This window comes from Capsicum annuum, chromosome 12, assembly GCF_002878395.1.
Source record: "Capsicum annuum cultivar UCD-10X-F1 chromosome 12, UCD10Xv1.1, whole genome shotgun sequence".
Lineage (NCBI taxonomy): Eukaryota > Viridiplantae > Streptophyta > Magnoliopsida > Solanales > Solanaceae > Capsicum > Capsicum annuum.
Genome location: NC_061122.1, coordinates 148,820,714 through 148,845,437, shown reverse-complemented (window position 1 = coordinate 148,845,437; position 24,724 = coordinate 148,820,714).

Sequence of the window (24,724 nt, the reverse complement as noted above, 5' to 3'; positions counted from 1 at the left end):
CATCCTCATTAATCTCACCATTTCCTAGAATCTTAGACCCCAGATACTTGAAACTCTCCCTTTTCAGAATGGCCTAGAGTCCATCTTTACAACCACTCCAGCCTCCTGGGACAAACCACTTAACCTATACTCCAAGTACTCCGTCTTTGTTCTACTTAACCAAAATCCTTTAGAATGAAGAGTCTATCTCCAAATATCCAACTTATCATTAAATTCACCCTAAGTCTCATTAGTACCACATCATCTGCAAATAGCATACACTAAGTCCCCTCTCTTTGACTATGTTGCGTCAAAACATCCATCACCAAGGCAAATAAAAAGGGCTAAGAGTCGATCTCTGGTGTAACCCTATCAAAACTAGAAAGTACTCCGATCTTCACCTTCCATCCTCACCGAGTCTTCACACCATCATACATATCCTGAATTGACCTAGTGTATGACACGGGCACCACTCTAGCCTCCAAGCACCGCCATAAAATGTTTTTGGGAACTCTGTCATATTCCTTCTCCAAATCAATAAACACCATGTGAAAGTCCTTCTTCCTATCCTGAAACTGCTCCATTAGTGTCCTCAAAAGGTGAATGTCCTTAGTGGTCAAGCGACCTGGCATGAAACTGAACTGATTCTCAGAGATCATCACGATCCTTCTCATCCTCAACTCTACCACCCTTTCCAAAACCTTCATAGTATGACTCAACAACTTAATACCTCTATAGTTGTTGCAACTATGGATGTCTCCCTTGTTCTTATACACTAGAATCATTGTACTCTACCTCCACTCTTCAGGCATCTTCGTTGCCCTAAAAAAATGTTAAAAAACCCTGTCAACCACTCCAAACCTGCCCCGCTAATGCTCTTCAAAAATCCACTTAAATCTTATTTGGTCCCTTCACCCTACCCCACCGCATCCTGCGATAGCTCCCTTGACCTCATCAAACTTAATCTACCTATAATACCTATAATTGCGACACTCTTTAGATTTCTCCAGTCATCCAACATTAACCCTTTGTCCCCCTCATCATTCAAAAGTTTATGAAAATAGAACTAATACCTCTCCCTACTGTGGGCATCCTCAACCAACACTATATCATCCTTTCCTTTAATGCACTTCACTTAGTCAAGGTCATGATCCCTCCGCTCCCTTACCTTGGACAGCCTAAACAACTTCTTATCTCTGCCTATCTCCTCTAAAGCTGCATATAGGCTCTCAAAAGCAGTTGTCTTAGCTGCCATAACTGCTAACTTAGCCTCTCTCCTATCTACCTTATACTCCTCCTTATTCTTCTATTTTTTCTCATCATTCTTTCTCTCAACCAACTTAGCATAAGCCACCTTCTTAGACTTTACCTTTCTCTTAACCTCTTTGTTCTACCACCAGTCTCTTCGATGTTTTCCAGATCGTCCTCTGGAGATACCCAACACCTCTTTAGCAATCTCTCTGATTCAACTAGCAGTCATCTCCCACATGCTATCCACACACCCTCTACTATCCCAAACCCCCTACTCTTCAACTTTTCCTCCATTTCCAAAGCACTAGCCAAAGTCAAACTACCCCACTTAATCCTAGGTTGAGCCTCCACACTTCTATTCTTTTTTCCCTTACTGATAACCAAATCCATCACTAACAACCTATGTTGAGTCAAAGATTCTCTCTAGGTATGAATTTATAGTCTTTACATAGTGCTCTATCCCCTTTCCTAAAAGGCAAAAAGTCTATCTGAATCTTGGCCACTAAACTACAAAATGTAAAAAGGTGTTCCTCCTTCTTCAAAAAGCTCGAATTCTCTATCCACAACCCAAAAACCCTAGAAAAATCCAAAAGAGAAGCTTCTCCTTCATTCCACTCCACAAAACCGAAATTGCGATGCACATCATTATAACCTCTTGACAAAGCCCCAATATGCCCAATGAAATCCCCTCCCACAAAAAGCTTCTCAGTGCTAGGATGCTCCTTACCACCTCATCTAAAACCTCCCAAAATTCTGTCTTCTACTCCTCATCCAAACCTACTTGTGGGTTGTAGGCTCTAATAATGATCACAGTATAACCTTTAATGACCAACTTAATAGACATCAACCTATCACTAACTCTCATTACCTCTACCACCTGCTCCCTAAGTTCTTCATCAACTAAGATATCTAAGCCATTTCTATGTCTCATGCTACCCGGGTACCACAACTTATAACCATCCACATCTCTCACCTTAGTGCCTACCCATTTAGTTTCCTGGAGACACGCTATACTAACCCTCCTCTTTCTAAGAATTTTCACCAGCTCTATAGACTTACCCTGCAAAGTTCCTATATTTTAAGACCTAACTCGCAACCTAGAAGTTATCTTATCCTACTTAACCTTACTACCTCTTGACCCTAACCCCAAACTTAATCCTAGACCCAACCCTGACCTACCCCCTACCTCGACCAATACCCAACTTCTCCTAACCCCAACCTCGACCCCAACCAATGACATGACCCTAGTCTACCATCGCCATATGATGATGTAAATACAATGAAAATTATGATGATGATGTAATGCATGAGGTTGTTGAACAATCTCCATATATACCGACAAAGCTAAAGATTCCCGATGTAGGAACCAAATGGGGTTTATCAACCTGTATCATATACATAGCCATATCTTCTCCCGCCACATCTCTTAGGAGGTTTTTTTTACGATGTCATATTTTCTTTCAGAAAAAGCCAGTGTTTCCAATGTTTCTATTATTTCCACAATGGTACCAATGTTTCATGAATGAGTATGGTATGAGTATAAAATGCTCACAACCAAACAACATGAGTGTTTTTATATCGAACAAATATACCAACCAAGTGAGCCAAATATCCACTTAATTTTCCAACTATCCATGAAATCCAACATGATTCACATTCCAACAAAGTATGAATACATCACAATATACAATTGCTACCACATTAGGCTTTATCGTTAGCAACATACAATCAACTTCACATATACGAGCCCAATAATATCATATAAGATCCCACACAGTCACACATAGCAAATAATATTCCAAAACCGCCAAATACATAAATATACAGGCCCCACATGGGTAAAACACAATAAACTTAGCCATGTTATGATTAGTTCCCACATCCTTAACATGATTTTATATCAACATTAACTACCAGCTCAGTCTGAAAAAAGTTAAGTCATAACCTACCTCAAATGCCAAAAATTGATCCGCAAGCCTTCGATCCAAATCCTTACTCCCTACGAACAAATTCAAAATCAACTAAACATGAAAATATAGAATCTATGCACTAAAAAATCCCAACAATATTTATATTGCCTATTTTCTAGTCAGGGTCAAAATAGACCCATGAAATGATTTGTTGAAAAGAAGAGAAAAATCATAATATTATTTCAGAAGCATGTTTTCCATATTTTAGGAGTCTACATGTGAAAACCCAAGAAAAAATGAGTTAGAAACAAGGTCCAGATCTAAGAAAAATCAATTCCAAGCTTTAACAGGCAAAATCCCAGAATTCATTTTAAAAATCAAAAACTGAAGTTATTTTAAAGATGAAATTGATTGAAAAATAATAATAATAAGATTAGAAACTTACCCAAGTCAAAATAGATTAATATTGAGGTTTAAATCAAAGAAATACAATTTTGGGCCTTCTGAGCCAAAATCTCTAATTTCCATTTTAATCCATGTTGAAACAAGAAACGAATGATAAAATTGGAGCAAATTAGTTGTAATAGGTGTTTAAAAGCTTACCCAAGCTTAGAAAGGGAAGAAACTACTCAAAAGTGTGAAACCATAACCTCTAAGTTTCAAAAGGGGGGAAATGGCAAAAGGTTGGTATATATAGGGTTTAAGTATCTGTGGACCCCTCGAGATTCATCCAGAATCTCATGAACGCAAATGAAATATATTATCTATCAAATTCAATGCTCTAGACTCAATGGTGATATCATATTTTTGAAAAACCATTATTTTCACAAACTTGACCCTCAAAACCTAAAATCATAACTTTTTGAACTAAGCGTCAAAATGAGATTTAAAAGTCATCAAAATAACACCAACAATGTTACCACCCTAAAATTGATGTTCTAGATCTGCTGATGCAGTTTGTTTTTTCATCCATTTCATGGATCAAAAGATGTTGACTGAAGTCAACTATAAGGCTCTCGAAGCCACCAAAAATGATAATATCACATAAATAATACCAAAATACATTAGGGACCATGTCAATCACCCCACACCCTAAAATACCACAAAGCAACTACAAAGGGGTTAAAATAATCAAATCATGCAAAAATACATATGTCATATAATTTATCAAAATTTGTGTCGTTACAGGCACCTTGCTCACATCAGTACTAGTTTCCTTATCCAGTTGCAGCAACCTAGTAGTTGACTCTTGGAGGACAAATAACCCTACTTTAATTTACTTAAGTCTATCCTTGAATTCCTTAATTTCGTGCTCTACAGAGAGCAGAGGGTTAGACATAGATTTTCTTACCTTAGGAATGCCAGACCAAAATTTGGCAGAGTCCTTCTTACACCATTCATTATCAACTAAGACATATCCCATGATAGCAAATGTCTTAGAGTCATAGGTCGTTGAAACTTCTACAATCAGGTACTCAGAGAGACCAATGGATTAGTAAAGAAAGATTTTGGTAATTAGCAGACCATAGGGTAAACTAGTTAAGGTATGAGCATCTGCAGAACTTTCTAACATATATTCCTAAAACTAAGCAAACCTATTAATGTTATACACCTTAACCATGTAATATAGCATAAACACATCCTAACAAGTCACATTACTAAGAGAACCTTTCTAAGGAATTAGAGTTGCAGTGATAATGTGAGACAAAATTATGTTCTTAAAACAAAGAAACAAAGGAACAAAGTTGGATAAATTAATTTAGAGGTTAGAAACAACCTTATAAGCTTCCTCAAAGGTAACCTCAAAATCATCAGGCCAAGAACCATTCATGAATGGAATAACCCCAAAAAACTTAGTGTCAAAAACCTTCCCAAACAAGAAGTCACAAAGAATGATTCGTGTTCCAAGCACCAGAATTTCCAACTCTATAACACCCTAGGTTTGGGAATCTGAGATTCCACTGATAAAATTAAACACTGCAAAGGAAATGACTCATGTGATGAGTCAGTATCACTCATCATAAGTCATAGGGTGAGACTCATAGTCTCGATAGTGAATTTCACCAAGGTTACTATCATGGTCACAAGTAAGACCCCACGAGTCATAGGGTAAGGTCACGAGTAGTGTTAGGGGACTTGAGACCATAATAGTAAAGGTGCCCAATGTTTTTGCTAAAACTATAAGTCCAGGTAATCACTCATGACCAGTCACTATGAGTCGTTACCTGACCCTTAGCAGCTAAGAGCAAATTTTATGCATATTTTTCATTAAGGGTAATTTGGTCTTTTCTCATACTTTACACTTTACCCATGAGTTAAAATACTCCATTTATCTCTTTTACTATCAGTTAATCAATCAAAACATATCTCTTTCCTCACAAACTTCTAAAGTCAAGAGAAAGCTAGGGTTTCAAAAGATTAGTCATCTAGGCTTCAATTGGTGGTTTTTTCTCCAAATTTCTTGGTGTTTAGGCATGACTCTCTTTCCTAATTTGATTTTACATAAAAGCATGTGTTTAATTATTATCCATGTGAAGTTGATTATTAGTTTTAAAATTGGGTTGAGGGATTTGAATGGTTATTCCTTGGATTGTTTTCCCATTGTTTTGAACTTATCATTCATGTTTTATCTTATAGTTTGTGAACTAAATAAGTGAAAGGGTATGAGAATTGGACTAGGGAACATGGGTTTCCCTAAATTATAACTTTTGGTATGGAATTTACATGAACCTCAACCCTCTTTGTGAAATTGGTTTTGAATATGGATATATTCCCAATTTAACTCACTCTTGGAACCTTGCATTGCATAAAAGGTTAATAGGACATAAAAATGGTTTTTGAGGGGCCTTGGTGGCCATTGTTTGGCTTTAAACTACAACTTGGGAGTTAAATTAGTTAATTGGTTTTGGACTAGCATAATTGGATAGCTTGAAAGCATAATTGGTATGACGATACCTAATAGTAAATGAATTTGGGATTAATGGATGGGAATTTATTCAAATATTTTAATTTGGGCTTAAAGGGGATTGTGCAGCTCTTCATAAAGGTGGACGTTTTGGAGGGACCAATTCTGAAAATAATGTTTACCGGCGTAGGGGTTTTTATGACCATATGCATAGTTTAAACATTATATATAATTTAGAATGGCTAAATCCTTAGAATCTCTAACTCTTTCTTAGATTTTCCTGGTTTGTACGGCTAACACTTGTTGGACCCTTTCAGTAGGGAAAGTTAAACTATTTTGCCTATAGGTGCCCTTAGAATGGATAGAGCTACACAGTCTAGGTTAATGATTTTTTAATTTATAACCTTGTAACCTACCCAACATTATATATATATATATATATGCATATACATATAAATATGTGCATATGGTTTTGATTGGTTTTGTAGATGGCATTATTTTATCCCTTTTTTGAGTTACATACCAGTTGTTATCCCACTGACCGTCCCTGGATGCTATATTACTTTATGATGTAGGGTTCTAGGGTTCTTTGTTTACTTATGTGCAGTGAAAAGCTTTACCATTTCATTAGGTTTCTTTTTAGATTTTGGAAATTGAAGAGTTCAAATGTCATAGTTGGGGGCATATCCCAACCTAATTTGGTATTTTGGTTTTAAAGGTTTTGTGGACAAAGTATGGTTTCGTTATTTGTTTTGTATTCTTAGAACCTTAATATTAGTTTATATAACATTCTTTTTATTTGGTTTTGCTTTTGCTATCATTTTATTATGCTAAGGTAGTTTGGCTAGGGGTGGTCTCTTGACTGCAGTAGGATAAAGATACCCTTCACGACCAGGCCCTAGTTTGGGTTGGACAAGCTTAGTATCAGAGCACTATTTATGATTTTTGGGTGTCCACAAAGCCGTGTTGAGTAGAGTCCCTTTTATAGATATGTAGCTCACTACACTTATAAGTGGGGGCTATAACGCATTTAGGAATGTTTTCTTTTCTTATGTTCTATTTTGGGCTATAGCATCTATTTTTATGAAACTTCTCTATCTCCTAGTTTTCTCATATTTTAGATCATGCCTCTCCGAAGATCTAGCATTCACAGAAACTCTATCCTACTTAAGAACAATATAGAGGAGACTCTCCTTGTTCATAAAGTGCAGACCCAATCGAGGGTCCCTGCTCCTAATTGTACTACCTCAAATAGAGTTCCACCAATCCCCACTAGTCCTTTTTAGGATTCTCGGGGTGGCGATGTAGTGATCAGCTACCTCAGAGGAGACATATATAATGCAGAGTTCCTTTTTTCTATTTATTTGCTTACTCAGTTAGTGACATCTCAATCTCCTCGATCAGATCATGTTAGTTTTGCTGCTTCTTAGTCTAAGGTTACTCGATTTGGCCAGTTTATGAGGTTGAATCCCCCAACCTTTATAGGATCTAATATTGAGGAGGATCCTCAGGGGTTTGTGAATTAGATGGAGAAGATGTTCAGAGTGATGAATACTACTAATTTTGAAGGTGTATAGTTTGTTGCATATCCACTAAAACATGTAGCTTATCAGTTGTATAAGGAGTGGGAGAGGTTGAGGGGTGATAATGCGGAGCTGACATTATAGGATGAGTTTTTGGGTACCTTTCTTAATCATTTCTTTCCTCAGGAGTCGAAGAAAGTTATGGATAAGGAGTTTATGAATCTGAAGCAGGAATGATGAGTGTGAAAGAGTATGCCTTGAAATTTCAGCAGTTGTCTCGTTATGCCTCAGAGTTAGTGTCTACCCAAAGATTTAAAATAAGGAAGTTTGCTTCTGGATTGTCCTACGACTTAGTATTGGAATGTAAGGCTTCAATATTAAACAATGACATGGATATCTCCAAGATTGTGGTTTATATATAGTAGGTAAAGGATGAAAAAAAGAGATAGTCAGAGATGGGAAAGAGGCAAGATAAGAAGTTCAGATATTTTGAGTAAGGTGCAAATTAGTAGCATAGCAGGAGGGTTGGCAGACAATGGACCAAGAAGAATACTTAAAGAAATTCTAATTTATATTATTTGGCTAGTGCTCCTTACCCTATGTCGTATGTCGATCATCGTTTCCAGGCTAGCAGTAATCTTAAGGCATAAGGTGCCCAGTCTCAGGCTAGTGTATCCCATTTAGTCCCACATTATCCTCCTGGTAAATTTTATGGAAAGCTTCACCATGGATAGTGTAATGAGGGGAGAAATTTATGTTTCAATTATGGTCAACCTGGGCACATGCAGAGGAATTGTCCTACAGCTAAGGAAGCCATTAGGGCTAATATGTTTTGGACAGCACTTCTTCAACTCTTGCACCAAAGGGTGCCATTTGAAGTACCAGCACTGGCTAAATTGTCTTAATGCTCTTACCACCCGTCAAGAATTTAAGGCGTCTCCTGATGTTGTTATAGGTACACCACAACTCCTCTCTTGTGATGCGTACTATTTGTTTGAACTAATTTCTACCCTATCCAATGTAACCACATATGTGGTTGTGTATTTTCATTTTGGTCCTAAAAAAATTTTTGACCCCTTCTCTATGTCTACTCTGGTGGGTAATTCTATAGCTGCTAGAAAAATTTATAGGGGTTGTATGGTATTTAGCTTTCTCAGAGAGACATTGGTGGATCTCATAAAGTTTAACATGGTAGATTTTGATGTGATCTTGGGGATAGATTATTGTGCTATGCATTTATAGATTGTAGGACCCGAAAGGTCAGTTTTCACTTCCCAAATGAGCTAGTACAAGAATGGGAGGGGAGTTTCTTTGCCTAAAAGGAAGTTTATTTCTTATCTTAGAGCTTGAAAGTTGATTTTAAAAGGGTATGTATATCACCTAGTTTGGATTAAAGATTTTAATTCTGAGGGTCCCTCTTTGCAATCTATCCGTGTGGTTAGTGAGCTACTAGAAGTGTTTCCCAATGATATTCCAAGAATCCATCCCGATAGGGAGATAAATTTTGGGATTGATCTTCTACCAGATACTCATCCTATTTTCATTCCTCACTAAAAAGTGGCTCCAGCTAAATTAAAGGAGCTAAAAGAGAAGTTAAAAAACCTTTTTATAAGGGTTTTATTTGTCCTAGTGTTTCCCTATGGGTTTTTCCTATACTTTTTGTGCGTAAAAAGGATAGGTCCCTTCGAATGTGTATAGACTATCGACAGCTGAATAAGGTGACAGTGAATATTAAGTACCCCCCCTCCTGGGATCAATGATCTTCTTTATCAGCTTTGGGGTGCCAGATATTTCTCTAAGGTTAATCTTTATTTAGGGTATCATCAATTGAAAATTAGGGAGGTTGATATTCCCAAGACTACTTTTCATACCCGGTATAGCCATTATGAGTTCTTGGTTATGTCATTTGATTTAACTAATGCTCCAGCTACTTTATGAATCTTATGAACTAGGTATTTAGAAAGTTTCTAGATATGTTTGTGATAGTCTTCATTGATTATATATTGGAGTATTCTAAGAGAGAGAAGGATCATGCCAATCACCTCTGAATTGTGTTGCAGACTCTTAAGGATCTGAGGTTGCAGGATAATTTTCTAAGTATGAGTTTTGGCTGAATATTGTGACTTTTCTTAGGTATGTGGTGTCTAGTGAGGGGATCAAGGTGGTTCTATAAAAAGTAAAGGTGGTTAAGAGGTGGCCTAGACAAATGACTCCAACCAATATTAGGAGATTCTGGGGCTTGGTCGGGTATTATCGGAGGTTTGTGGAGAGTTTCTCTTCTATTGTTGCTCCGCTGAAAAAGTTAACTCAGAAAAAGGTTATGTTTTTGTGTTCCAATGTTTGTGAGGGTAGTTTAGAGAGGTTGAAGGATAACTTGACTTCTGTGCTGATTTTGACCCTACTCGAGGGTAATGATGGTTTTATTGTGTTTTGTGATGCATCCTATATAGGACTGGCTGTATTTTGATGCAACATGATAAAGTTGTAGACTATGCTTCTAGGCAGCTTATAGTTCATGAGAGGAATTACCTAACTAATGATTTAGAGTTGGCGGCTGTGGTCTTTTTATTAAAAATTTGGCGCCATTATTTGTATGGGGTGTATATGGATATTTATTCTAATTATAAGAGTTTATAGTGTGTGATCACTCAAAAGGAATTGAACCTTAGGCAGAGGTGGTAGCTCTAATTGCTTAAGTATTATGACATGAGTCTTTAATACTATCCAAATAAAGTTGATGTGGTTGCTGGTACTTTTAGCATGTTGTCTATAGGGAGCCTATCTCATATGGATGAGGACAAGTGGGGGTTAGTGAAGGACATTCTCCAGATAGCTAACTTGGGAGTTTATTTATTAGACTTCAAGGATGGAGGTGTGATTGTACAAGAGGTGGTAAAATTATCTCTTGGTGCTGAGGTGAGGGAGAAACAAGTTTTGGATCCTATACTTATGCAGATTAAGGATGATGTGGTTCAGCAAAAGGTTATGATATTTGAGATTAGGGGAGATGGCATTTTGAGGTATCAAGGTAGGTTGTTTATCCCTAATGTTGATGGGTTGCAGGAGAGAATCTTAACTGAGGCTCATGAGTCAAGGTATATAGTTCATCCGAGTTTGGGTAAGATGTACCATGACTTGAAGGAGATTTATTGGTTGAACAATATGAAGAGAGATACGGAGAATTTTATGGCTAAGTGTATAGTTTGTCAGCAAGTTAAGGTAGAACACTTGAGACCTAGTGGCATGTCTTAAGAGAGAGAGTTTCCCATATAGAAGTGGGAGATGATTAATATAGGTTTCATTACTGGTCTTCCCTGGTCTCACAATCATTATGATTCGATTTGGGTCATTGTGTATAAGATGAATAAGTCTGCTTACTTCTTGCCTGTGGGAACTAACTACTCAGAAGAGGATTACGCTAAGTTATTTATTCAAGATATTTTCAAGTTGTATGGAGCGCTTGTGTTTATCATTTTAGACAAAGGTATGCAGTTTACTTTTCACTTTTGGCTTACGTTTCAGAAAGGTTTGGGGGACTAAGGTAAACCTAAGCACCACTTTCAAGCCTCAAATAGATGGACATGTGGAATGGACTATTCAGACTTTAGAGGATATGCTAAGAGCTTGTGTGATTGATTTTAAGGGAGGTTGGGTTGATCACTTGTCTCTCATTGAATTTGGGTACAATAATAGTTATTATTCAAGTATTTAGATGAATCCTTTCAAGGCTCTATATGGTAAGAGGTATAGGTCTCCTATTGGGTGGTTTGATTTTGTTGAGACTAGGTTTTTTTCTCCTGACATGGTTCACCAAGCCATCCAGAAGGTGAACTTGATTAGAAAAAAGCTTAAGACTGTTCAGAGTCGCCAAAAGTCTTATACGGATGTGAGGCGAACAGAGTTGTAGTTTGAGGTGAGTGATTTGGTTTTCTTAAAAGTTTCTCCTATGAAAAGAGTGATGAGGTTTAGAAAGAAGGCAAAACCCATTCCCTATTATATTGGTCCATATAAAATTGTGAGGAGAGTTAGGAATGCTACTTACGAATTGGAGTTGCCTGTGAGTATGACTTCTATTCATATTTTGTTCTATGTGTCGATGCTGAAGAAGTGTGTGGGAGATTATTCTTTAGTTATTCCTGTAGAGGATGTTAGTATTTCGGATTCCTTGTCCTATATGGAAGACCCGATAGAAACTTTGGTCAAGTAAGTCTGTCGATTGAGAACTAAGGATGTGGCTTCATTGAAGGTTCTTTGGAGGAACCAAAAGATGGAAGAAGCTAAACGGGAAGCTAAGGAAGATATGAAAGACAAGTATCAGTTCTTTTTCCCCGCATTGGATGGAAATGCTTGAGGTATGATTTTTATTCTCCTTCTTGTGGCATTTCAAATTTGTCATTTGGTTGTGCGTGTATTCTTTCTTGTTTTTGCGTCAAGGAGTATCTAAACTCCTCATTAAGGGACAAATGATCCAAAGGTATAATGTAACACCCCAAGTCTTAGACTCCAAGATTCCATTGAAAAAATTGAACACTGCACAGGCAACAATTTACGCGACGAGTCATTATCACTCATCATGAGCTGTAGGGTGAGACTAGTAGTTTCACCATTGAATTTACCAAAGGTTACAATCGTAGTCACGACTAAGCCCCCACGAGTCATAGGGTAAGGTCACGAGTTATGGTAAGGGACTCATGACCATAACAGTAAAGGTGCCTAAAGTTTCTGCTCAAGCCATTTGCACCCAAGCGCACACGCAAGTTTACATGGCCTTACAAGTAGTAAAGTAGCCCTTTCACAAGCCAAGTATAGATCCCAAAGGGACAAGTGTTAAGAAACTATCAAATTCTAGTTCACTATTAAGATTATAATGGTGCAACATAACCAAAAAAGTTTTGAAATTGATAAACTAAAAGTAAAGTAAATAGTGCGTAAAGTAAGGAGTTGAGACAATCAATGGAGGAAAGCCCATGGTTAAGGCACTACAAACATTCATACTATTCTATAGAACTTCATTCGTTAGATTTCTTATTTTAGTTATTGATTCATAGGGTTTGTTGCATGATCATGGTCTCTCTACCTCTAATCGTCTACCTAACTTGGAAATTACAACTACATCATAGAGCAGGGATGTAATAATCCAATTAAATGCTTCAAGCTATTATCCTACATGTGAACCAAGCAAGGTGTCTAGGTACATCCTTGTCCTAGATGCCAATTCAAATTCCTTGTTTTATAAAAGAATAAGAACCTTACTTTATTCATCACCACGTTCTATCATCCTATTTCCCTTTCCGAGATGACAAGGTCGACAATATATATATTCTAAGGGTCGAGAATCCTCAAAATAGTTAAAACAAGGGTGAAAAAACATCCATTTATGATAAGCAATCTAAAAATACTTAATTTATAACAAAAGTAAATATGTTCTTGGCCTTAACCCCGGAAAGACTAAGTCTATTGAGTATTGAGGAACTGATGTCATATTATTGATAAAGAAATGAATGTTTCTAACAGTTCTGATTATGAAGAACTGGTCTGATTGACTGTACTTGATAGTCCTGAAATCTAAATACTGGTAACATGAATTTCATATAATTAATATACTATTAATTGACAGTCCTTTAAGCTTGTCAAGGGGTCCCAGACTTAGAAAATTTTAGCTAGGTTCCCAGACTTAGCCTATTATTGGCCTTCAAAAGTTGGCAATCTTATTTTTCCACCTTAAAATTCTTTGATGGTCCGTATTAGATTTTTCAGAACACGTTAAGATCATGTTCAGAGTCCCAAAACAGTGAACAAACGCGATCATGGCATGCCGTATCGCCAATTATGTTGGTCAACATTTGTACAGGCTGCCAGAGCCAAAACTTCTGAGGCTCGACGTAATCATGGTGCGACACGTTGAGTATTGTATCACAGCCATCAATGCACCGCGTCACTTGTAGCGTCAGTACCTAATTTTTAGTCATTAAATGTCCACATTTTTAAGGGTAAAAGGGTCAATTTCACTTCCTTAGATAAACCCAATAACACATAATTTAGCCATATTTCACCCAAAATATAGAGTTTCTCTCAAGTTTATCTCAAGAACAAGTTAGGGTTTTCAATTAAGGATTTAAATTCAATAGTCAAATTCAAGAGTCTCTCCGTTAATCTTTGTAAAATCAAGAACTAAGATATGTCAAGTGTTGATTTATGGTTTCCTTTCATCCATGAAGTCCAATAACCCTCTTTTAAATTATAAAACATGATATTTATATTGTGGGTTGTTTGTAACCATGTTTATCTTGTTATATGACTCCCAAGTTGGAATTTTTATGTGTTTTCATGAAACTACGTTAGCATGCAAGATGAAATCCATGAATTGAGTTGTTTATGATGTGTAATTTGATGATTTCACCGATCCACTAAGTTGTGCATGTAGGGTGTTTGACAAAATAGCTAGGAGGATAGAAATTGGGTATTATAGCTTAATTGTGACTCAAATAATAAATGCATGATTTACCCTTATGACCAAGACCGACTTCCATGACATTGTGTGCATTATGAGTATTTGATGAAATGTTCATTAGATTAGGTTGATGAAAGTGTGACATGTCTATATGCAATTCCATCCATGTACAACATTATGATAACCATGCATTTCATGAAATCCCCAACTTATTGTATTATGAATTGTTGATATTGGTTATGTGTTCAAGAAGTGTTAAGTCTTATTATTTTCATGCTATCGAGTCCTGGGGGTACTTGTACCCAAAAATTTAGCTGTTTTCCTAGAACCAGTGTCAGTTTCACGATACTTCCATTCAAGCCATGATCATTAGAATTCAGTCAGTTACATGACTCAAGAAAACTCAGTAATCTCAGTTAGTTATCCGATATCAGTAGTATTCCGTCAGTCAACAGAATTTAGTGAACTTAATTTAAATCAGCCAAAAGATACTATCAGTAACAGTTTAGTTTGGTTTAAATCAGTTCAGTGTCTCTTCAGTTGGGAGTACGATTCAGCACCGAGGAACCCTAGGATGGAGACTCACCTGATAGCCAGTAGAGGGTATGATCCTTAGACACAATCCTTGCATTCCAGAACTATGTAGCTAGCGTAGGTTGAAATATAACCTACAATTTTAAGGATTAGACACCTCATTTGACTTTTTCCCACTAGAAGGGGGTTGACGGAAGAGCTCCCAATCAAAGAGGGTTTAGTTACAGCTTTTCTTTACCCGTGGCATGATATTGACTTTCTTCTAGATAGGGTTACAGGTTAGACCCCATCAGTTCATTTTTGGGGTATGTTGGTTAGATGATTACCTCCCACAATCTCAGTTTCGGATCCAGTCTCAGTAATAGAACTCAGTTCAGTTCTACAATTTCAGGACTCTCAGATACAGTTGCTCAGCTGAGTACATAACTCAGCTAGTTCCATCAGAATTAGGACTGTCAGACACAGTCACCCATTTAATAGTATATTAATTATATGAAATTCATATTACTAGTATTCAGATTTCAGGACTTTCAGATACAGTCAATCAAACCAGTTCTTCATAATCAGAACTTTCAAAAATAGTCATTCCTTTATCAGTAATATGACATCAGTTCCTCAGTACTCAATAGACTTAGTGTTTCAGTATCCCAATATTAGTACCCAGATATTAGTAAATCCACGTATCAGAATTCATGTGTCAGTGTCATCACGATCTCAGATACAATTACATATTCATACATGTATTCTCACATTCATATTATTCAATCAATTAGTATTGTTCATGCATATGAACCATTGAATTTAGCCTACCTCACTCTCATACCAGTATATTCAATTGTACTGATGCATTTGCGCTATCATGTTCTATCTAGAGTATCAGTAACATTCCAGTTTCAACAGTCAGAGTTAGCAGTGAGTCTTCATCATTCGAGGATGTTATTATTTGATTATTTTATTCTTTTAGTACTTAGATTATTTTATCAGATGGGGTTATTTGGGGGATTTTCCCATCAACTTTTTATTCAGACAGTTCAATTTTAAAGCCTTTCAGACTACAGCATGTTCAGACAGTTATTTCAGTTATTTTGGTATTGTTATACCATATTTTTAGTTAGTATTAGTATTGAACCTGATGGCCTTTCAGTTCATGTTTTTGAAATTATGATATTACCATTATTATTTAAGGATCAGTTATAGATATCAATCATAGGTTAGATTGTGGTCCTTCGAGATTATGAGCACCATGTAGCATTCTGGGTACCAAATTTGGGGCATTATAACTCTTCACATTATAAAAAAGTTTTTACACATATAATTACACATTCAAACCATTAGAAACTCATTCAACACATTAGAATCCTCCAAGATAAACTAGAACAACACCTAGCTCAAGCTAGCAAAACTAGTTTTCTCGATTGAACTCTAAATGATCCAATTATGTACAAAATTTCTTGAAAACACCTTTACATAATGTAATTCACTACTTAAAAAATTATATACTTATTGATATCATTATTAACATATAAAGTACTCAATAATTCCTCAAAACAAGGCTAAATGAGCTAGGAGAGCAATACTAAAGTGCATAAATACTCGCAACATCACCATGAGTCCAGGTGACGACTTGTTACCAGTCACCACGAGTTTTTACCGACCCGTAGTGACTGGGAGTAATTTTCCTTCACATTTTTCATTAAATTTAATTTGGTCTTTTCCCATCTTTTACACTTTAAAGACTTAAAACACTTCATTTATCTCTTTTCCCATCAGTTAATCAATCCAAACACAACTTTCTCCTCTCAAACTTCTAAAGTTAAGAGAAATCTAGGGTTTCAAAGGATTAATCATCTGGGCTTCAATTAGTGGTTTTCCCTTCAAATTTATTGGTGTTTCAATCATATCTCTCTTCTCTAACTTGATTTTACATAAAACATATGTTTAATTACTATCCATGTGAAGTTAATTATTGGGTTTTGAAATTAGGTTAAGGGATTTGAATGGTCATTCCTTGTATTATTTTCCCATGATTTTAAACTTATCATTCATGTTTTATCTTATGGTTTTTGAACTAAATAAGTGCATGGGTATAGGAATTGGACTGGGAAACATGGGTTTTCCCAAATTGTTAATTTTGGTATGGAATTTACATGAACCTCAACCCACTTTGTGGAATTGGCTTTTAAATATAGATATATGCATAAGTTAACTCACTCTTGGAACCTTTCATTGCATAATAGGTTAATGGAACATAAAAACTATTTTTAAGGGTCCTTGGTGGCCATGGTTTGGTTTTAACTTGAAACTTAAGAATCAAGTTGGTTATTTGGTTTTGGACTGGCATAAGTGGACTCAGCTTGCGAGCATAATTGGTATGATGATACAAAATAGTAAATTCATTAATAAATAACTCATGGGTTAATGGATAGTAATGTGTGCAAATGTTTTAATTTGGACTTAGAGGGGGTTGTGTAGTTCGCTGTGAAGGTGGAGATCCCAAGGAGAAATCAATAATAGAAACCATGTTTGCCATCGTTGAGGTATTTATGGCCATGTGCATAGTTCACACACTATATATATTTTAGAATAGCTAGAGCTTTGGCGTCTCTGGCCCTTTCTCGAATTTTCCTAGTTTGTACGGCAAACATGTGCTGGGACCCTTTTAATAAGGGAAGATGAACCCATATAGCCCGTAGGTGCCCTTAGGATGCATAGAGATACACAATCCAGGTTTATGGTTTTTAAATGTCATATTTATAACCTTGTACCCTACCCTATAATATTATATATATGTGTGTGTGTGTGTGCATAAGGTTTTGATTGGTTTTGTACATGGCATTATTTTATCCCTTTCCTAAGTTATATGCCAGTGCTTATCCCGCTGACCTTTCGAGGACACTAAACTATTTCATGATGTAGGGTCCTAGGGTTCTTTGTTTACTCGTGTGAAGTCTTAGGTGGAGTGGATGTCGAATGATTTGTTGTGAAGTGGTGATCCTCCATCATCCAGAAAGCTTTACCATTTCATCATGTTTCTTTTTAAATTTTAGGAATTGAAGATTTCCATTGTCATGGTTGGGGGCATGTCCTGACCTAATTTAGTATTTTGGCTTTAGAGATTTTGTGGACAATGTGTGGGTTGGTTATTTATTTTGGATTCCTAGAACCTTCCTATTGGTTTATATACCATTCTTGTTGTTTTATTTTAACTCCACTATTATTTTACAATGCCTAGGTGGTTAGGCTAGGGGGTGGTCTCTGACCCACGGTAGGCTTAAGATACCCGTCATGGGTAGGTCCTAGTTTGGGTCATGACAAACTCACCACTATCTTGATATAGGCAGAGATTCACGTAAAACATGCACACTAGATCCTCAAACATTTCCGTACCACAGAGACAAAATACCATAGGTAAATCTTGGGCTTTAAAAAGAAACTAACATTGCAGTGGGATTTCTTTAGATGTGAGAGATTTACAATTCTCCTGGCATAATAGAGCATCTTCTAGAGGTAACAAACTTTTTCCACTATGATCAAGTCCAAAATTTATGCATGTCCTCTGGTGTAAGAGAGTCCAGAGGAGAGGAAAGAGTTTTCATGATAGAAGAGTCAGGCTAGGAGCAGAGCATTTTCTATTTAGTGATTATAGGGAATAAAAGGAGGCTTCTTTAGAGGACTCAGGGATGAGGACTGGGTTATGGTTATCAAAATGGCAGTCTAGAGGCAGAGTGATTGGACATTGATCATGCTCTGGTTATTAAGAAAAGAAATATGGTGCAAAAGGTAAAAAAATAAGAGGAGAAAGATGAAGCGGTGGGAAGTTGAATTGGGTAAAGTGTACTGAGGTGACTAATTCAGTGAAGGGATGGTAGATATATAGGGAAGTGAAAAGGTAAAGTGAAAGTAATTAAGGGAAAAGAGAAAAAAGGCGCGTAAAAATAGGAAGATGAGAAAGTAATGACGCTGAGTCAGGAAAATAATATATGTAGGAGATTTTTTACCAAAATAAAGGACTTGCACAATTAATGATCATTAATGCATTAAATACTGAGTTTTTTCCTATAAAAATAAAATATTTCCTCTAGCAAGGGTTTAGTAAAATTGTCAGCAGGATGATTTTTAGAATTAACAAATTATAAATAAAAATCTCCATTCTTTACACGATCACGAATAAAATAATGCTTAATGTCAATATGCTTAGCCCTAGAATGATGTGATAACGCCTAAGTTACACCTTCAATCGGAAGATTATGCCGTTGCTGTCAAATATAGTAACCTAACAAACATTAGGGTTGAATCCCAAGGGAATAATGGAGTTGCAGCTCACAGCTTCTATAATCAACGGGCGAAACTGGAAAAGTATATGGGGGGATTGTATTGTCAATATCGAACAAGTAGCTAGTATCAACTTTGGTTGTAATTAGTCATTGGTGAACACTAGAATTGTGTTCCCTTTAGATTCTCAAATTCGAAGGATTATTGTGCTTTATTGAACCAACCCAATACCTTTCATGCAGAATTTGATAAGTTATGTACCACCAACCGTTTTTTGGACTAGGTGACATATTTCACCCTTTGCCTTTTGAGTCTTAAGATGTGGCCTTACTAACCCTAACCCTGGATCCCAGTTAACTATTACCTTTTGAGTTTTTAGTTATTAGATTATAGCTACCCATCTTACTTAGATAATACCTAGTAGCGTGGATCGATAGCTAAACATAAAATTACTATTGTAATTTTTTTTCCTAGTTACTACTCCTCTTTCGGAGTAACTAACAATAATCTAGGCAGGTTCCTAACATTTACAACCATTAATCTAGCTATTAAAGTGAGGATAATACAATACATGCATGGGTATTGGTTCAGAACAACATAGCACTTCCCCTACTTCGTCAATATGTTAGGGTTTTCACAACCTTAGCTAACGGTTTTTAGCCGCTCAGGTTTATGACGTAATCAACAACGTTCATAATTGAAAGAATAAGATGTAATCACAATAATCACAATTAAAAACCCAAAACTTCAATTGAATTAATAAACCAAAAGGAATACATGAGAATTCCAAGACCAAAATCGGATCTCAGAATCAAAAGTGTCAAGAGTGTGTAACTTCTACTTAAAAAAAATAAAGTGTATTGATAGATGAGGAAACTCTAAAAATCAAAGCCCGAACAAAAAAGGACAAAAAGAGTTGTTGGACACTTACTTGGGTCATATACAGTCTGCCAGTGGACGCAAGTACCATATGTGGTCCGCATGTAAACCTAGGTAAGTGCCAAAAAAATTTCTTGCACTATTCATTCTTGGGATTTTAGACTTTTGGTACTTACCTTACCTATTCATTCTTGGGATTTTACCTATGTCTGTATGTAGATATAAGTAAGTGCCATAAGTTCTTCTTTAGCTTGTGCACTCTCTGGATCTTCAATTCTGGTACTTACCTTAGTCACATATGGACCACAAGTGCTATATGTTGTTCACATATGGACATAGGTAAGTGTCAGGCCCTCCAATTCTTGTAACCAAGCTTCCAAACTTTATGTTTATCACATGCTTTGGTCACGTACATCCGGTAAGTGCCATAAATGTCCAAAAATGATCAAGTAACCAAAAACTCTATTTTTCATATTTTTCTTGACCTTAGCATCCAAAACCTAGTTTCCTACAAAACATACACAAAACACATCATATCTAACAAAACAACATAAAAAACTTGCATATTTTCCTTATTTTAAGCGTCGAAAGTGTTATATTTATATAGCACATCAACACCCATGACTTAAAACACTTACATGTCCTCAGGCAACATAACACAATAAAATAAAACACGATACTTAACTAGGAGAATTTAATCTATCCAAGGTAATCAATCAACACTTTAAGTTCAAATCACAATACCCTCTCCTATTGCAACTTTCAAAACCAACTGCATATAAATATGAAGCACAACAATGTGACACAATGGGATCAAGGTATTTCATTACATTAGCAATAGAAAAGCAAGCATGTATATACAAGTTACACTATCCAAAATAAAAAGGCAGCTAACAATAGGACTCATATGCCCTCAAAACAAAGAAGTGTCACTCACTCATATGAAATAATGCATGTCAATTGATAGGAAAGAGACACTCACACTCAAAAGAGAAGTTTCAATCAATGTATGTTAAACACCAAAGGCCTACCCTTATTTTCTTTACCTTAGCATTCATATCGTCAAGTTCGGATCACGATAGGACTTTTCTCATCTTTTAATGTAGGCTTGGAGAGCTTGTATGGTACATATGGATATCAAGTGACTAAGTCTCCTTGGCATTACGCTAACTTTGAGGTCCACTAATTAACCATCTTTCTTTTTATTCCACCCTTATTTCTCCCTTTTTATTTTTTATTGCACACTCAGGTTCGGTGCGGTCTTTTATTCTTTCTTTATCACTTTTTCACTTTTTTTCTATTCTATTTCTTTTTCTTTTCTTGTGCTACCACACCCAGCCCTACGAACTTTTCTCTCATTTTATCCTTCTATATACCCGTTTTACATCACACACACCCATGATAGCTACCCTCAACTTAGGCAATTTACCTAAGTTGAGGTGCACAATGTCTAAGGAAGAATGGGATAAAATAGGTTATTGCAAAACAAATAGAAAGGTGAAAGGTGGAATAAGAAAAGTAGGCTATAAGGCTCAAATTGAGGGATCAAGGGATATAATTTACACATGGAAGGTCATTTATCCTAAAAGTGGACTAACATCAAAAATGCCCTATGATTCTTTCCTAACCAACTATCATACAACCTAGGCAAGCCTAAACAAGAAAGTTCTGAATTTAACACACAAAGAGAACTAAGTAAAATCTCACAAACACATGGAACAGAGTCAATATTACAAGCTACTGCTGATCCAACTCATGCAATTATTAGAAAATAATTATCATGTCCCTAATACTAATGCCATAAAAAGATCCACACTATTCACATATATATACATTCACACAATTCTAAAATTTTGAAGGGGTATCATTTTTCTCAAAAATCAATCAATAACATGACAGCTTCCCTAAATGCTTAAATCTCCTAATTAGACAAAAAAAATAACACAATACAAAACAAAACACAATACGACACAAATTATGACAAAATTTTACCCTATACATGTCGATTCTCCAACCATATCATGATTGATAAGAAAAGAAACATGACAACAAAAACTGCAGTAGCTATAGTATACCCCACCCCCAACTAAAAAATTGCATAGTGTCTCTAATGCACTAAAATAATATAAAACAAAGGGAATGAGGACATACCTGGGATACACTAAGCATCTGTCTCATGAGCATCCCTATATGGGGTATATCCACTGACAGAGGCAGTGGTGGTGGCGGTGCACTACTAGAAGATGTGTTTGCTGCTATTTTTACACAACTTTGCCTATCAATAACTGTAGATTCCATTGAATCATGGTTGACCTTTTTTAAGGCCTGGTCATATGAAATATTGGGATCCTACAAATTATACACGTGTCCTCTTTTGGTCCCACCTCCTAGGACCTCTTCATCATCCTCAACAAATAAATCAAAGTATCTGGGCCTTATGGAGGTCATATTTGGACCACTAAAGGTATGAATGGAGGAGTGGCTATCAAGGTATCCATCTCCTCCCAAATATGACCCAGGTCCATCATTTCAATCTCTACAAACTGGGTTGCAACATTGTTTTTCCCCTTTCTGATTTGAAGGACTTAGAAAACGTTATTTTTGATCTTTTAAACTATTTCAAAACCATAAAGAAAAGTTCAAAAAAATTTAAGAAATTACAGAGTCGCCACTTGATTTTTGACAAAATATCAAGAAAAACTAAAAATAATACTTAAAAGATTCAAAACAGAAAAAATCTTTTAAGTTTAGAAATTTCGAGTAAGTGGTTCCTATTAATACTCTTGGAAAGTTGTTAAGGCACCAAGAGTATTTACTAACTTGCGGTTATCCAAACTATTTGAAAATAACTTTTTTGACTAAATTTAAAATGGGAAAGTTTATTTTTGAAGAGAAATCAATTAAGGAAAAATTGGTTTTTAGGATTTATGCAAAACGAGTTTTGACGACTTAGTGGAAATTTTAAATAAGTGTAAGGAAACTAAAACAATACCTAACATATAAAGGGGAAAGAGGAGGCTAAGACTTAGGCCATTAGTCCCAAATCATTCAAATGAACATGTCCTAATTAATTGGGCTTTTGGCCTACAACCTATCCTAGTCTATCACTTAGGCTTTTGGATCATAACCTGTCCTAAACTAATTTTTGGACCTTGAAGGCCCAAAATTCTCCTCACCTGTATTAAATTACAAACTTGGCTTTGAGTCCAAAATTAATAAACAAATAAATAAATAGATAAGACAATAATAAAAATTGAAACTTTTCAAGTCTCTTACCAACCTCATCAATGGGTTTTGACCCATTTTCCTTTTTCTTTCATCTTCCTACACCTACACGCTATATAATCGACTTTGGGTTTAAAATTTGGAATTGATTTTGAAAGGTGGGCATCATTGGACCATTACAAAATGCAAGAGGAAAGGAATCCATTTGGACTCCAAAACAAATTCATGCAAAGAAAAAGATAAAAGAAAAGGAATTAATATGTGTTTGAAAATTCTACACTTAATAGATAAATAATGAGATGAAAAAGATAACATTCCTAAGCATAATAAAAAATAGTAAACTATGATATCAAAGGAAACCAAATTATCCAACAAAAAAGAAATTAACCCATCTCTTAAACAATCTTCAAAAAATTGAATCTAGCATAATATAACCAACTAGCCCTTGAAAAGAAAGACATGGATCCACAAGCATAGTTGCGTAAAATTTAGACAAATATTCCTTATAGATTAACATATATTTGTACCAAATACTATGATATGATCTAATCTGAGAAATGTTTTATTAAAGAAAAGAAAAAAAGAAAATGAGCATAAGATTAGGAAACCTTTTTGTGACATCTCAAATATGAAATACAAGACATAATAATGCAACAACACTTTCTAATATGAAATGGAGTAAATCAACAGATTTGAAGAAAAATTTCATGATAGTATATGAGTAATCATTGGACGTACAAATGCACAAAAATACTTCAAGCAATAAATCAATAAATGAGGTGAAGCAAATAGCATATATTAAACATGTTTGAAAAATTGTATTCAAAGACAAGATAGGAAAAATAGTAAAAGATTGATTCTAAGAGAAAGTGTCAATTATGCCTACTCCTATTTTAGTTCTACCCCATTTCTAGATATGTATAACCTTAACAAATTTTCAATCTAAACAAGAGAAAATTAAAGATAGTTTTGACCACGAAAATGAGTAAATTATGACTGAAAACATATGTCAAAAGAACTTAGTATTTCATCGTGGCATGTAATCATGGAGAAAAATAACTTTTTAATCAAAAGAATCAAGGATCAACACATGAGTTAGATCTTAAAAGTAGCACTTAAATTACAATTTCTACATATGAATGAGCCAACTATCATGTAGCACAATATCATGTAGCCAAAGTGATCAACTTCAATTCTAAGCGGTGATTTTAAAAATCATTAGGCCACAAACATAGCACACTATGATATGTTATGTATTTTAATCAAGCAAAGATTGAAACTTTATCATTCTAATCATAATAATCAAAGAATAAAGTCAAAGAAATACGTTAGCTCATTTTATACCATGACCATAAAAATAGCTAAAATATTGACATAACAATATCCTATGGCCTTCAAGGCCGTCTACAGCAAACAATCCCAACAAATAAAATTACAACTACGAAACTATGAAGAAAGAGATGAAGAAGAAAACGATAACCAATCTAAAAGGGAAAGATGTATTTACCTTTTTTGAAGCAACAAAACGGGAGTTCAAGCTTTCTTCGGAGTGTTGATCACCACCGAAAAGTAATCTTTTAAGAACCCCCATTAGACTAACGCTTGAAAATTTTTACTAAAAAAGAAGTTAATTCTTTGCTCAAAAGTTTTTTTCACTCCTTGAGACTTGGTTTTCTACCAAGATATTGGTAGTATTTATAGAAAAGGATGGAGAATCAATTATTTTCAACCACCAATGTGGGAGAATTAATTTAGGGGTGTTTTAATAATTTCAAAATTGAGTAAATGGTTTGTT